The 17743-nt window shown below is 41.0% G+C and overlaps 1 pseudogene; it reads left to right on the top strand.

Annotated features, from left to right (window-relative positions):
• Window positions 1-12512: 12512 nt before the first annotated feature.
• LOC148534430 (zinc finger protein 862-like) lies at window positions 12513-14254 on the top strand (annotated as a pseudogene).
• The last annotated feature ends 3489 nt before the right edge of the window (window positions 14255-17743 follow it).

Genomic DNA, 17743 nt, shown 5'->3' with positions numbered 1-17743 from the left:
TATATATATATATATATATATATATATATATATATACACACACACACACCCGTAATTTGTCAAATAAATCAAAGAAAGCAGCAACATAAGATAATATAGAGAATTAGGATTAAAAATAAAAGGGATATTTCCCCCTTCCCAGGGTCTCAGTGCAGTATAGCAGACTGTTTAGGTCAGCTGTCACTATAGATACCATGTGGTGGTTTCAAACAAACGGAAAAATGTGATCCTTGGTGGATGAATCTAAGGACTCAATATACACACCCCATTTTTCGTGGAATCGTACCACACCTGTTTCAATCTGAGGCAAACCGTTTTGTCTGTCCAGGTATAAGAGTTATAACAGCATACTTTACCTGCAGCTACAAACACCGCCCAGTTACACAAAATTATCTTTTTAACCAGAGAGTGACAAACGGAATGAGTTCCTTCTGGCATCTCTGTAGGTCCCAATTAGTAAAGTTAGCACAAAGCATAGCCAGAGGGTCCTTAGTCAGATGTAAACCACATATACCATTAATGAATAGCATTATCTTATCCCAGAATTTCTTGATTTTCCCACAACCCCACATACCATGATAAAATGAAGCATTGGAACCTTTACATTTCAGGCAGAAACCAGATTCACCTGGGATTATATGACACCGTTGACTTTGAGATAAGAATGCTCTGTGTAAAGGGGGATAAACACCTAGCAGATATATCTGTAGATGATGGTCGTTAATATACACTGAACGACCATCATCTTCCAGGCAGTCACGGGTCCCGGTGGCCGGGTCCGCCTCCCTCCCCATGGCTGCCACGTCATGTGTAACAGCGGTCGGCTGAACGCCCGTACACACTTGCCAATGGACAGATATGTCTGCAGACATACAGTCAGGTCCATAAATATTGGGACATTGACAGAATTTTCATATTTTGGCCTCTATTCACCACCACAATGGCTTTGAAATGAAACAAACAAGATGTGATTTAACTGCAGACTTTAAGATTTAATTTGAGGGTAATTACATCCAAATCGGGTGAACGGTGTAGGAATTACAACAGTTTCAATATGTGCCTCCCACTTTTTAAGGGGCCAAAAGTAATGGGACTATCAACTCAAAAGCTATTTCATGGACAGGTGTGGGCTATTCCCTCGTTATTTCATTATCAATTAAGCAGGTAAAACATCTGGAGTTGATTCTAGGTGTGACATTTGCATTTGGAATCAGTTGCTGTCAACTCTCAATATGAGATCCAAAAAGCTGTCACTATCAGTGAAGCAAGCCATCATTAGGCTGAAAAATGAAAACCAGCCCATCAGAGAGATGGCAAAAACATTAGGTGTGGCCAAATCAACTGTTTGGAACATTCTTAAAAAGAAAGAACGCACCGGAGAGCTCAGCAACACCAAAAGACCGGGAAGACCACGGAAAACAACTGTGGTGGATGACAGAAGAATTATTTCCCTGGTGAAGAAAAACCCCTTCACAACAGTTGGCCAAATCAAGAACACTCTCCAGGAGGTAGATGTATATGTGTCAAAGTCAACAATCAAGAGAAGACTTCACAAGAGTGAATATAGAAGGTTCACCACAAGATGTAAACCATTGGTGAGCCACAAAAACAAGAAAACCAGATTAGAGTTTGCTAAACAACATCTAAAAAAGCCATTACAGTTCTGGAACAACATCCTATGGACAGATGAGACAAAGATCAACTTGTACCAGAGTGATGGGAAGAGAAGAGAAGGAAAGGAACTGCTCATGATCCAAAACATTCCACCTCATCAGTGAAGCATGGTGTCATGGCGTGGGCATGTATGGCTGCCAATGGAACTGGTTCCCTTGTATTTATTGATGATGTGACTGCTGACAAAAGCAGCAGAATGAATTCTGAAGTGTTTCGGGCAATATTATATGCTCATATTCAGTCAAATGCTTCAGAACTCATTGGACGGCGCTTCACAGTGCAGATGGACAATGACCCGAAGCATACTGCAAAAGCAACCAAAGAGTTTTTTAAGGCTAGAAAGTGGAATGTTATGCAATGGCCAAGTCAATCCCCTGACCTGAATCCGATTGAGCATGCATTTCACTTGATGAAGACAAAACGGAAGGGAAAATGCCCCAAGAACAAGCAGGAACTGAAGACATTTGCAGTAGAGGCCTGGCAGAGAATCACCAGGGATGAAACCCAGCGTCTGGTGATGTCTATGCGTTCCAGACTGCTGTAATTGCCTGCAAAGGATTTGCAACAAAGTATTAAAAAGTGAAAGTTAGATTTGGGATTGTTTAGTTTGTCCCATTACTTTTGGCCCCTTAAAAAGTGGGAGGAACATATAGAAACCATTGTAATTCCTGCACCGTTCACCTGATTTGGATGTAATTACCCTCAAATTAAATCTGAAAGTCTGCAGTTAAATCACATCTTGTTTGTTTCATTTCAAAGCCATTGTGGTGGTGAATAGAGGCCAAAATATGAAAATTCTGTCAATGTCCCAATATTTATGGACCTGACTGTATCTGTCATCGGCTGTGCTGCACAGCCAACGCGATATGTCTGATCGACGTCATTCACAGACATATCGCTGGTACATACTGGCCGACGGGCACCAGATATATTGGTCGATCAATTGTTTGCCCAATATATCTGTCAGTGTGTACCCAGCTTTAAGCCACGTATCCACTTGCAGATATAAATGAGCGATTTAACGATAACAACATAGTTATCGTTCAATCGCTCATTAATCGTGCATAAATCTGGCAGTTTAGTGTCGGAAACTACCAGCGATACACGCTCCCGCTGGTCGTTTCCAACATCAATCATCGCCTGAACATGCCGGTCAGTCTGCCGATTACGACAGATTGGCCTTGTTCAGAGATGAGGGAGGGTGCCTGCACTGAATTACATTGTTCAGTGTAGGCACTACAGGGGATGAGGAACGACTGAACAATTACGATGTTGTAATCATACTGTTGTTCCACTATCTGCAAGTGTATTTGCGGCATTAGGTTTTAATATGAACCTCTTGGAGCATGGCCGAATATAGGGTTTTCATTGTCTGCACTAAACAATAGAAAATCAACCTCATCTATCTGAGGGATATCAGATTTCCACTGAGCAACACAGGAGGCCCAAGAGGTATCTCTAGTAGCTGGTAGGAGATCCGAATATAGATACTTAGTTTTATAGGGCAAATTAGACCAGAAGGTGAATAGTGAATTCAAAGTGTCATGATCGGTGGTAAAAAGCATAGGGTTTGTTAAAGACTGGGCAAAATGTCTAACCTGTGGATACATGTAAATGTCTTGGGGGTAAATTTACTAAAATGGGAGTTTTTAGAAGTGAGTTTCAGAAGAGATGTTGCCCATAGCAACCAATCAGATTCTAGCTATTATCTTCTAGAATGTGCTAGTTAAATGTTAGGTGGAATCTGATTGGTTGCTATGGGCAACATCTCTTCTAAAACTCACTTCTAAAAACTCTCACTTTAGTAAATTTACCCCTTGGTGTGTGAGAGAGAACTGACTTTTAAGGTCTAAAAAAGAAAGTAAACTGCCCTCAGGGTCATAAAGATCTCTAATAGCACTGATACCTTTTTCTCTCCAACACAAAAAAGCTACATTTTCTAATCCAGGAATGAAAGTATAGGAAATATCACGACTATGTAGAATACGATTGATATTCACCAAAGACCTAAAAGTATCATGAAACAAAACATTATTAAGGACTGCTGGAGGAAGAGGGGAGTGCAGGGTATGGAGGAGCGCTGCTGGAGAATATGGGAACAATACAGCTTCCTTTAAACATCTTTGGGGTCTATTTACTAAGCAGTGTTAGGAGACAGAGTGAAAAGTGATAAGAAAGTGATAAGGTGCCAGCCAATCAGCTCCCAACTGTCATTTTTCAAACACAGCCTGTGAGATGACAGTTGGGAGCTGATTGGCTGGCACCTTATCACTTTTCACTATGTCTCCTAACAATGCTTAGTAAATAGACCCCTATGAGTGTAAACTTCCCTGCCCATGCACCAATCTAAGATGTATCTAAAGAAAAAAAGAGGCAGAAAATGCTGTAATGTTGGTTACCCCCAACTGACCGTCCTCCTTTCGTAAATGCAGTTTATTCCTAGCAGGCTTCATATGTTGCAATATAAATGATCTGTTAATTTCCGGACATAAGACTTAGAAATCCGAATAGGGAGCATCTGCATTGAGTAGTTTGTGTAAACCAACGGCTTTCAAAAGCACAATCTGACCCAGTAAATTCAGAGGGAGAAAACGCCAAGCATCCAGCAGTTTAATGATATTAGTTATGATCGGTAAGAAGTGCCTGGAATACAATTGTGAAATTTGAGCAGGTATCTGGATCCCTATATACCTAATGGACTGCGAGGTAACCTTAAACTGATTCAGCAACTTTGAGAGCAAAGAAAGTCACAGAACTGGGAACCCTAAGCACTTCCGATTTGTTCAAGTTAATGTGGTAACCCGCTAACGATCCAAACTCACCCAAGTGTTCTAAAATGGCAGGCACAGAGCGTGTCAGATCTGATACAAAAAGGAGCATATTATCTGCAAATAAACGTACTTTCAACTCTACCGGGCCTATAAGGATACCCTGGAATCGTGGGCAGGTACGAAGAGCAATAGCCAAAGGCTCAAAGGCTAAAGCAAAAGGAGAGACGACAGGGGGGGCAACACTGCCTCGTCCCCTTCTGTATTTCAAACGAGGAGGATAAATATCCATTACTAGAAATCTGTGTTAGTGGGGAGGAATAACATGTTCTTATCACGCTTGCTACAATTTTTTTAATAAAACTAAAATACTGCATTGTCTCAAACAGGTGGTCCCACGTGACCAGGTCGAAAACTTTCTCAGCATCCATAGAAATAACCACCTTATCACCGGGACCACCCGAATGACCAACGTGCTGGACCGCTGCAATAACCTTACAGACTAACTACTGAGCGCCTGCCATAAATAAAACCTGTATGGTCAGGAAAATAATAGAGGGTAATAAAAGTTTCAAACACTCAGCACGGATCTAAGTTAGCATTTTATTATACGTGTTCAATAATAAAATAGGGCGATAAGACCCCCGGGTCTTCTGAATCACGACCCGGTTAGGGTAATACCCTCACAATTGCTGAATTAAAGTAGAGTGTGTGTTGTAATAATGGAATTGAACACATCCTTCAGTGTATCTGCTATTCTCTCAGCTAAAGTTTTATAGACTTCACCCGACAGTCTATCAGGGACAGGTGATTTAAGAGGCTTCAGCAACTTAATAGTTTTTAGGACCTCTTCTTAGTGATCAGGGACAGAAGTGATTCTGACTGAGATTCTGATATTTTAGGTGTAGAGAGCTTTTCCCAGAAGGCCTCTTTACTAGTATGATCCAGTGTATCTTGTGAATACTGTGTAGAGTAAAATTCCCAAAAAGCTTCCATCACCTCTACCCCTCTATGTACACGATCCCCTCTCTTATTTGTTTTATATGCGATGCTGGTCTAATGCCTCTTATTAAAAGTCATCCTGGTTTATTAACCAAGCAATAGAACTGGAAGTTAGATGCAATTATAGATGTACAAATATTTCATTCTAACTGGGATTTTGTTTGCATATAAGCTGCCAGACACGCAGGGGTAGGAGACAACTTATACTGTGCATAGGCCGCTGTAAGCGATGCTTGTGGGGTGAGATAGAGAGCAGACTGCTCCTTCTTGTATTTACTGACAAATGAGATAATTTCCTCACGTTTAGCCGCCTGCCATGATAGCAGTGGGTCTGCCACGTGTTCCTGATTGGTATGAAGGTACTCTTGCCACTTTGCCTCTAAGGCATTACGGAAGGGTAGTTAGGATGCCAAAGAAGAAGGAAATCGCCACTGGCGATTAGAACCTACATCAATAGCAGAAGTAACAGAGCACCAAACAAGAGTATGGTCAGAGATAGAAATCGGAGCTATACTGGTGTCCTGCATCTTAGCAACTATGGAAGGAACTGTGAGTAAATCTGGACAGTAAGCCAAGTGCTGCCGACTGACAAGTATAGTCTCCATCTATTGGATGCATAGCTCTCTAGCAATCAATTAAATGTAAATGGTCACTAATCTCTGTATCCCCAAATACGGAGGGGGGTGTGTAGGACATGAGGATTTGTCACAAGAGGGAAGGGCTATTAGATTAAAAGCTCCTCCCACTAGCAATTGTACATCCGAGTACGCGTATAATTTTGTCAATACTCTTTGAAAGAACTTTCTAGATTAAATATTAGGTGCACAGATATTGCAAAATACAAATTTTCTGTCAATCATGAAACTTCAGCAATGACACATCCATACTTGTTTACTTTTGAAAAAGCATTTCAGGGAGTTTGTGATAGCAACACCTATGAGCGCGGTGGTAAAGTGGGCGTGTATTGCTACACCTGAGAGGCGTGTCCTAACATTACCTTACATCCAAATGTAAATGAGCCCTAAAGCAGTCAGTAAGATCTATTTGTTGATGAAAACTCACTAATACTTTTCAGAAAATGCCTGTAGCCATAGGGATCATTGTGCCTTATACCCAATGCAGGGAAATTATACTAATGATCCCATTTGAATATATAACAGCTACATAATGGGGGGTAAGGTACAATCAGGGAGATTGCTACTATTTCAGGGAGTCTCCCTGACCATGAGGGATAGTTGGCAAGCATGTAACATAGAAATATAGAATTTGACGGCAGATAAGAACCAACTGGCCCATCTAGTCTGCCCCATTTTTAAACATATTGTTACCTCTTATGTCTATCCCATGCATGTTTAAATTACTCTACTGTCTTAGCCTCTACCACCTCTGATGGGAGGCTATTCTCCTTTTACACTACCCTTTCTGTGAATTAATTTTTCTTAAAATTTCCCCTGAACCTACCACCCTCCAGTTTCAGAACATGTCCCCTTGTTCTAATACTTCTCTTTCTTTGAAGACTGTATCCTTCCTTTACCTTGTTAAAACCCTTTATATATTTGAACGTTTCTATCATGCCCCCCCTTTCCCTTCTCTGCTCCAAACTATATATATTAGATCTTTTAGTCTTTCCTGGTACGTTTTGTGGTGTAGACCTTGCACCATTTTAGTTGCCCTTCTTTGTACTGTCTCTAATGTATTAATATCCTTCATATGGCCTCCAGCAGTGAACACAGTATTCGAGATGAGGACGTACCAATGACCTATACCGTGGTATTATCACTTCTTCCTGCTACTGATTTCCCTCCCTATGCAACCAAGCATCTGACTTGCCTTCCCCATTGCTTTGTTACGATGTTTGCTTGTCTTTAAGTCACTTGAAATAGTGACTCCTAGATCCCTTTCCTCTTCAGTACTTTCCAGTATAGTGCCATTAATACTGTATTTAACCTTTGGATTTTTGAGACCCAAGTGCATGATCTTGCATTTTTTGGCATTAAACTGTAGTTGCCACGTTCTTGACCATTCCTCTAGTCTACCTAGATCATTAGATCATCAATCATTTGTTTTACCCCTCCTGGTGTGTCTACCCTGTTGCATACCTTTGTGTCATCTGCAAAAAGGCATAGTTTCCCTTCAATACCATTTGTAATGTCACAAATAAAGATATTAAAAAGCACTGGTCCAAGTACAGATCCCTGAGGTACTCCACTGGTAACATTTCCCTCTTGAGACTGCACTCCGTTTACTACAACTCTCTGTTTCCTATCCTGCAGCCATGATCTTATCCATTCAACTATCTTTGTGTCCAATCCCATGCTTATCAGTTTATTTAACAGTCTGCAATGTGGAACAGTGTCAAAAGCCTTACTAAAGTCTAGATAAGCTATATCTATGGCCCCACCTTTATCTATTTCCTTAGTCACCCAGTCAAAAAAAGTCAATAAGATTTGTTTTACATGATCTCCCCCCAGTAAATCCATGCTGTTTGGGATCCTGTAAATTGCTGGATTTGAGATAATCTACGGCTCTTTCTTTCATCAATTTCCCTACTACTGATGTAAGGCTCACTGGTCGGTAGTTGCTTGCCTCTTCTTGCCTCCAGTTTTGTGCAGTGGGACAACATTTTCTTTTTTCCAGTCCTCTGGAATGACTCCAGTAGCTAGTGACTGGTTGAATAATTCTGTTAATGGTGTTACCAGCACCCCTTTAAGCTATTTTAGTATCCTTAGATGTATCCCATCTGGCCCCATTGATTTATCCACTTTCAGTTTTGAGGGTTCTGATAGGATCTTCTCCTCTGTAAATGTGCTTGTTCCTACCTCATTTTTCTGATTACACCTGCAACTTAACTGTGGCCCCTTACCCTCTCTTTCTCAGTAGTGAATACTGCACAAAAATAATTATTAAGATGATCAGCTATTACATTGTCTCCCTCAACAAGACTCCCTCTTTCTGTCCTTAGCCTTTTTATTCCACCTTTTTTTTTTCTCCTTTCGCTTACTTAAAAAAAGTTGTGCCCCCTTTACCCACTGACTGTGCCATTTGCTCCTCAGCTTTTGCATTTGCACATCTGTTACTTTCTTAGCCTCCTTCTGTTTTACAAGATACTCCTCTTTGTCTTCATTATTTTGCGTCTGCTTGTATTTCCTAAAGGCCATCTTTTTTGCTTTCACAATACTGGCTACCTCTTTCCCAAACCACACTGGCTTCCTTGTCCTTGTGGTTTTCCTAACCCTTTTGTTACAAAGGTCTGTTGCCTTTAATATTGCACAAATTTCCCCACCTCTCCTGCACTCCTTTCAAGTTCCTCCACTCTGCCAAAGATTCGCTTACACATCTTCCCATCTCTGCAAAATCAGCCTCCTAAAATCTAACACCTTTGTTTTTGTATGTACATACCATACTACTGGATCTACATGTAAAATTATAGTCTGCTGACTAAGAGATGCTTTGACCAGAATTGCTACTCCTCTGGCTTTTGAATTATAGCAAGCAGTGACTACTAAAATATAACCCATTGATGACAAGTTTTTTTAAATAGAAAAGGATCTTTTTTCTTTCTAACAGGAGAATTAATTCCCCGCACATTCCATGAGCAGATTTTTAACAAAGACATTAAAAAAATCAAATAAGCAAACTAACCTGCGCGGAGACTCGGCCCATACCCCAAAACAAAATAAAAGACAAGTAGATCTATAATAAAATGAGCATCAAAGGAAAAGGGGAAAATACAAATACTTGAAAAACGTATAGGTAAGTAACAAAAAAAAGGGAAATATATAGAAATAGAGAAATAAAGGGAAACAACCTTTTACAGTGTAACAATACTGAAATTGCAGACTTCAGTAGAAATGTAAGAGAAGTTGGAAAGGCTAACTGACGTATACCCATGAGGCATCAAAACCACAGCTAGCACCCCCATAGTAAAAGGCTTAGTATTGAATATGGAGTGGCAATAGAATTTAACATAACAAGTATGTACCGGCATTGGCAGTCAGGCACAAGAAACTATTTTAAGTAGATGAAAAATCAGAGAGTTTTATATATATATATATATATATATATATATATATATATATATAAATAAATAAAACTATAAGAACTATCATAGTCCCAGAAATAAACACACACATAGGGGCGTATTCAATTACCCTGAGACTAATTGCCATGCCGGACCTATTCAATTAGCGAGGACTCCTCGCACGCGAGTCCCCACAGTCGGACTTTACCTCGCAGCTCATGGAGGTGCGAGGTAAAATCTGAGTTAAAAACAACCAAATCAGGCTCGCGCGCAGGGGAAAAAAAAACAACCATTGACTCTGCAGTTTTCGCTGAATCAGTGTGTTTTCGCGCACGAGTCCCGATTTTTCGGCACGGAAAAAGGCTATTTTATTGAATAGCTTTTCCCGGCGGCGTGGGGATTTTGGCTGGCAATTAGTCGCGTGATAAACCCCGCGGCTATTTGTCTACCCCACCCATAAAGTTGCTCAACATCATTCTTAGAAGTGTCGGCAACAAGAAAAGAATAAAAGGAGGAACACAAAACTTCATCTAAACATAATTAATGCTTAGCGCGTGACTCAGCCGCTTCTTCTCCCAGATATGCTGTCGTATCTCTATTAACTATTAATCAAGCTTGTAATGTTTGGTGTATGAAATGATGTAAAGCTGGGCCTTTAACCGATTCTAGCAAACCCACCAGATGAAGACTGTTCCTACGCGAACGATTCTCCAAGTCATCAATTTTATTACATAACATATGCTGCGTCCTTTGCTGCTCACCATTATGCTGCTTCAAATCAAAAATGTCCTGAAATGCTTCACCCAGCCTTATCTCAGCTTTATCCACGGTCTGAGTAATCTGTGATAAATGATTTCTCCTCTCCCGCATACCTTGCTTAAAAGTAGCAGTTTGGTACTGAAGCAGGGGGATAATAGTCTCCTTAATAGCTTAAACCATGGATTGATAGGAATGCTGATGTGCTGGTACAGGTGAAGAGGGAGAACCAGCAAGGTCCGAAGTTTCTGTGTCAGACTGTGTGGTAGACCCTGAAACGAGTGCGCCCGCCATCTTGGATTTGTCCTGCAAACAAGCCTCAGATCACCATGTGCAGTGCCAAATGCCGGCTGGAGTGGTATAAGGCACAGCTAGGACCTGCCAGAGCTCAGTCAGAAAGGCCTGACACCTGACTCCGTACAGCTTTACTTCCTGATGTTCCATGAGAACGGATGGACCCAGGAGACTCTCACATTACAGAGCCAACCAGAGCCAAATAGCTGGACAGCAAGTATAGTATACCACCACTATAAGTACAGGGCATCACCCTCACCACCTAGCAATACCCAGGGCACACTACAGGGCTCAGTAATACCCTGAGCTCCATACTGCCTATATGTACATAATCTGTATAGCGCTGTTACAGTTGTGCTATCCTTATGTCATGTGTCACTTATTGTTCTACCTGCTCCAATAAACATAAGAACTGGATAAGCTGTACCACGTGTGGACTAACCGCCACCAGCACCAACAACTGCGTTACATACTTACCACTACATGCATCTTGGCCAAGCACATTATACCCTGGTTTAAATATTGTCTGGAAAACTACTGCTCCCAGCACCATCCGCTTGCGCGGTATAGTGACAGCCGACTATCTTGTCGTACCCAGATACTCTGCTAATAGTGATTGGTGAATTGTGCTTGTTGCTGTGTACCTGCCGACTCCATTCTCAGCAAGAACTACTTTGTGATAGTCTATTTCCCTACATGAAAAACAGGCACTCTTCAGTCCTTATCCTGACTTTTGACCGAAGGGACTTTTCTCTAGAACCACAATTGTAGCAATGTTGTATTCATAAGCAAATAACCACCCTACAAACGTTAAAGAGCCGTGTCCATATTCAATGTATTGTAAAATTATTATTTATTTTTTTCTTGCTTTGTTCATACGGTCTCTCTATGGCACTGCGGACCCCTTTTCACACCATATAAATAATAAAAAAACACATGTGGCAGAAGCCTATCACACCTAAAGTTTCTACATCTGCAAACTGCCAAATTATCAGTGAAGCATTTATTTTCTTAATTATTCACACAGCTCTTCTAGCCGTGACCACTGTCTGCAGATGTTCCGTTCCTCAGGGGGCTGGTCATCAGGGGAGGAGTGCGCACAACGCTGAACTTCCCCTGGCGCTACACATCTCATTGATCTTCCCAGAAGTGATCCAGACTATTACATTTGGTAATACTGTATTTTTTTTATTCTCTGTCACATTACTGGATACAAATTTTTATTTTATTTTTTGTTTCAATAGTTCAACCTCTCATAGCCATGACCACCGTCGATTGCTGCACACTCCTCCGCCAAACAGCCACCTCAGGAACCGAGCAACAGCAAGCGATAACGTCTACTGCTGCACGTCTTAGTCTTACCAGTAGTGACCCTGACAATTACAGTTGGAGAGTAGTTTATTTTCACAGAATCTGACTTCTTTTTAACATTTCTAAAAAGATATTTTTTTTCCCTCTATTTCTATTTATTTATAGTTTTTTTGTTAAGTCACTGCCTCTCAACTGTAAAATATAGCGTGCATCCCTTGGAACAAGCACTGGCCTTCAAGAAAGTGCCAAACAGTTACGACTAATTTTTTATTTTTATTTTAGCGATCTCTGCTCAGGTAGTGCCGGCTACTGCAAGAGAAGAAAGGCCCATATGCTCCATTAGGTGTAACAATGAGAATGTAACATGAGAAAATTGTGGTGACAATGTTCCAAGCACAACTTCTGTAGTTCACCTTCAACCCATGAGATGATGATGATGATTAAAGCCAGAAAGGTGTAAGGAACGTCAATGTCCGATCTATCAGACCACTGGTATTGCACAAAGTGATGGATGTTGCTCATATCCTGAAATGGTGGATGGAAATTCAAAGCTCATACACTGTTATATGGGGCCATTCAAGCTGGACCATTATCCAAAGCATCAAAAATCATATCCGCATCAGAAGTGAGTAAAAACTTGAGATGCAAAACGCCTTGGGCTCCATGCAAAACGAAAATAGACAAAGATGTTGAACTATTTCAAAGTTCTTGTTAACATGGCCTATTACCATACTAATAAGCCCTTTTCTTACTTTGAATGTTTACCGATGTTGACAAGTAAATTGGGTGTTGAAATGACAAATGAATATGCCAGTGATGAAAGACGTAAAGAACTTAGCTCATCCATTGCAACTGTTATTTCATTCCTGAACTAAAAGCTAGATAGGTTAAGGCTCCTACACACTACACGATATTGCTAACGATTTGGCCAATTCCAGCACATCGGAACGACAAATCGATCACATCGTGCAGTGTGTATGTACTACATTTTGTAGTATGCGCTCCCGTGGGGTCGTCAGCCGCATCGCCTGATCTCTTGTACATGCAGTAAAATCAGGCGATGTGGCTGACGATCCCATGCAGCACTATGCCGTGGGGGCCAGCATATTGGGCAGGCAGGCAGGCACCGGATTGTCTAGTGTGTACAAAGCGCCCGATATGGGTACTCTTTTAGTGTGTACCCATTTTAACTTTGCTACTTGATGGATCCACTGATAACGCTGATGTTGGAGTTAATCATCTATGTGAGGTATGTAAAGAAAAATGCTTTATGGGAAACCTTTTTGTCAGCTGTACCTTCTGAAAGTGCAACAACAGAAAGCTACTTGAACAGCATGGAGAATGAACCAGATAAACCTGAACTTCTGCAATCGCTGTTCAACAAGCATCTAATTTGTAATGGCCCTGACGTGCAGCAAATATAATCAGTACCGAAAACGGTCTTGTACAGAAATGAAGTAAGAAGTGGATCATGTTCTTGGTGACCACTGTATTGCACATAGTATTAGCTTCCGTCAATGATGTTAAAGTACGTGCAGGATCGTGACATGGTCTTGAAGATGCCGTTTAAATTCTGCCAGCAATCTCCAAAAAGAATGCAAGAATTGAAAGTGGGAGTAGAAAACCTGGAAAGCTAGATTAGAACGTTTCAATACTTGTATGATGTACAAGGGGCTGCAAGGTGAGTGCTCTCAGCACCTGTCACCTGGAAGTGTCACCATTCTCCTGGAATGGGTTCTAGCAGGAAGATAGATAATTACTTCCACAGTTGCAATGGATTAGTAGAAAAAGCTCGCAATTCTAAGTTTGTGCACATGCTGCACTTATATTGGACTACCTGGTGTCACACAAACATATTTCACTTTTGTTTCAAGGGGAAGAGCTTTTCCTAAGCATGGTCGATATGCATGTGAAAGATACAACCTCATCACTGCAATCTATACCCATGGAGTATATGAAGATACATTTCTCACCACTACTCCCTTAACTGGGATGTATGAAGATGTGCGGCTGCATGGGATAAGTAGCTCAGAATCATCTGCTGTCCAAATGGACAAAGAAAATGTCATTGAAAATGCAGTTAAATAGTTGCGAAATCCTGACCATACAAGACAATGATAGGTGCACTAGTTTCCTATACATTCACATGGGTACAGGAAGCAGCCTGGCAAGTTATGGTGCTCTAGAGAGGACAGAAAATAATGTGCTTATTTAGTGAACAGCAAATAAAGGTGGGTTCTGTGAAACAACTTTACTGAACATATGGTATGAATTTAAAGTTATTAGCAAGGGAAAGAAACTAAGTGACCTTCTCCAGCCAGCACTAAGAGAGATTTCCGTTTCTGAGAAGATTGTTGTGCATGGTCTCGATGTTGCCAGTCTCAACTGTGCCCATCCGCTGAAGATTTCAATCCCAACAGGTCTGTAGACCGGTGGTACTTCAACTCTAAAGGAACAAGACATGTTCGTGGACAAATAGGACGGTTATAGTAATTACTTTTTAAGCTTGTTCTGTTTTAGATATGATGTTTTGCACTTTACAAGTTTCGTTTTTTTTGGGATGGTGGGGCTGGCTCCTAGATAATAGAAAAATGAGTGAAGCTCTGCCTTAGTTGAATACTTAGCATAATGCATTACTCTATTGTATTTATTGTCTCTATGGTGCCTGCATCAAAGGAGGAATATTACTTTAATTCTCATCTGTTCACTGTTGGTATGACACAGGACGAAGACTTTTGGAGGATGGCCTGGTGTCAAGAAAGGCAGCAAAGAAGCCACTTCTCTCCAGGAAAAACATCAGGGGCAGACTGATATTCTGCAATAGGTACAGGGAATGGACTGCTGAGGACTGGGGTAAAGTTATTTTCTCTGATTAATCCCCTTTTAGATTTTTTGGTGCATCTGGAAAAAACGCTTGTCCGGAGAAGGAAAGGTGAGTGTTACCATCAGTCCTGTGTCATGCCAACAGTAAAGCATCCTGAGACCATTCATGTGTGGGGTTGCTTCTCAGCCAAGGGAGTGGGCTCACTCGCAATTTTGCCTAAGAACACAGCCATGAATAAAGAATGGTACCAAAACATCCTCCAAGAGCAACTTCTCCCAAGCATCCAAGAACAGTTTAGTGATGAACAATGCCTTTTCCAGCATGATGGAGCACCCTGCCATAAGGCAAAAGTGATAACCAAGTGGCTCGGGCAACAAAACATCGACATTTTTGGGTCCATGGCCAGGAAACTCCCCAGACCTTAATCCCATTGAGAATTTGTGGTCAATCCTCAAGAGGCAGGTGGACAAACACCCACAAATTCTGACAAACTCCAAGCATTGATTAGGCAAGAATGGGCGGCCATCAGTCAGTATGTGGCCCACAATTTGATTGACAGCATGCCAGGGCAAATTGCAGAGGTCTTGAAAAAGGGTCAACACTGCAAATATTGAATCTCTGCATAAAATTAATGTAATTGTCAATAAAAGCCTTTGACACTTATGAAATGCTTGTAATGTTACTTCAGTATATCATAGTAACATCTGAAAAAAAGGTCTATAAACACTGAGGCAGAAAACTTTGTGAAAACCAATACTTGTATCATTCTCATAACTTTTGACCACAGCTGTACGGATTGAGATCTTTATATTGATTTTGGCACCAGTCTATTCCCGAAGACATAAATAAGCTAGAAACTGCATACTTGTTAAACTAGTTTCGCTCCACTTCTAATTTAAAACTGAGAGTATTAAATGTCATATTCATTCTTTGCATGCTGAAATCAATTAGAAGTAACTATTTTCACATCGGAAACATTTTCATTGTTGTGCAGTGTAATCTGACAGAAAATCGTTCATAAAATCGTTGGTAACAAAATCGTTGTGTGTATGCCGCTTAAAGCCGCATGCACACACAACGATTTAGTAACTGATTTTTGTTCTTTTTTTAAGGGAAAAATGAACAAAAATCATTTACTAAAACCGTTCATTTACTAAATGTAATGAATGATTTTTTTGAACTACAAACAATTTTTGCATATTCCCTTAGTGAAAATCGTTGAGTTGGTCAGTCTGACTGAACTACAAACGTGAACGCGCATGAACGATAATCGGTCATAGTTTTAACTCAGAAAGTGAACGATTTTTTCAACGATTGAACGATATCGATAATCGTTCAAAAAATCGTTGTGTGTATGCACCTTAACAATAAACCATGAAAAATGAAAGTAGTATGTCAGCACTATGTGGAGGTGACGTGGATAAACAATCGCACTCTGTCAGGTTAATCCGATCAGCCTGTCAGAGAGAATAAATGTTCTGGCTGTTTAGCAGCATGACCTATGACCCTTAGGGGCACATATGAAACCACAAAAAGGGCCCAATTAAAAAGTGCACGCTAATGCATCCGCGACTGAAGCGACTCCCACCAGCTACCACTTTGCATATTAAGACACACCATCAAACATTGCACCAGATCTATAGAGGCGTAGAATGTACGTTTGAACATACCCGCCAAAATTAGAGCTAAAGCCGCAGTCGCCCACAGAGAGACACGTCCGCGTCTGGCTAGCCATCCCAGTCACCGCCAAGACCGCTCACTGAAATGGCCTGTCTCCCAATTTGCTCTGCAGCTTCCGGCAGTAACCATCGGGGCGCACGCGCAGTGCGACTGGGACTGAAAACACCGACAGCTTGTGCCCGACATTGTGTGCACATTGGAATAAGGCCCTAACAGATGTAGAGAGACTAGGAGAAACATATACAGGTGCAATAGCCCACAATGACTGCCTGAGCCAAGGGCAGTGCTAGCCATTCCTGGTGACCGTGGCATCCAGGACACAGACAGCGGAACATGGACATGGATAGAGAACACTTGTTCCAGTCACTACAAAGCCATATTTGCTATATTTTAAAATCCATAGCCTTTTAGGTGCTACTTGAGGTTTGCAGGAACTAACCCAATCTATAGGCTCCTACAGCCCATGTGTATTTGTGATGGTGGGAAGGGTTATTCCTACAGAGTAATAAAAATAAAAAATCATCTCTTGTAAAGTAATAAACAAACTTTTTTTTTTTTCATTGTTTTTTTTTTTTATTTCACAACATATTAAAAAAATATATTTGGATCTTTGCCATTTAATTACAAGACTGCTCCTGACAAATACAAATTGCTTTGTTGACACAGTGCTAACAGCATAGAACAGGAGCGACCTCACAATAACTGCAACATGGGATTACGTCGCAATGACGACTGACAGATGGGATTAGTTCTATGTTAGTTTCAAGTGTTTGTACCATTCCTATAAGGCTGGGCACATGTCGTATTCCGGTTTCCAGCTATATTCTAAAGGCGGCATGTGGCACTGTGGCCTGGTGGTAGTGTCAGAGTCATGTCACAGTTACTACATCTGTGCTAACATCTAGGTCATGTAAATAAATACTGCAGTCAGACATGTGTGCCACTAAATTGAGACTATGGGCCAGATGTACTAAGCTCTTGGAAGTGATAAAGTGGAGAGTGATAAGTTACCAACCAATCAGCTCCTAACTCTTTTTTCAAACACAGCCTGTAACATGACAGTTAGGAGCTGAGTGGCTGGTGGTTTATCACTCTGCACTTTATCACTTTTCAGAGCTTAGTACATCTGGCCCTATAACTGAATGGGAAAAGGCCTATCACAGAGGAGAGGGGTTTCTGTCTTTAGAGAGAGACCACCGACCAAGGAGCCCTTTCAACTAAAATAAATAAGCAATTTGAGAAGTCATTCCTATGTATTGCTAAATTATGGTCTGTAAGATTCTTCCATTGGTTTCAAATGGATTTACATTTTTTTGGGGGGCCACAGCAGACCAGACAAGTACAGTTGTAGCCCGATTTGAGTTCATAGATTAATCACTAAAGAGCAATTGTGACACCATCCAAAATACTGTA

The sequence above is a fragment of the Taudactylus pleione genome, unplaced genomic scaffold (assembly GCF_031769625.1).
Source record: "Taudactylus pleione unplaced genomic scaffold, aTauple2 ptg000066l, whole genome shotgun sequence".
NCBI classification, from domain to species: Eukaryota; Metazoa; Chordata; class Amphibia; order Anura; family Myobatrachidae; genus Taudactylus; species Taudactylus pleione.
The sequence above is the reverse complement of the archived record's forward strand: the minus strand, read 5'-3'. Positions and strand labels throughout refer to the sequence as shown.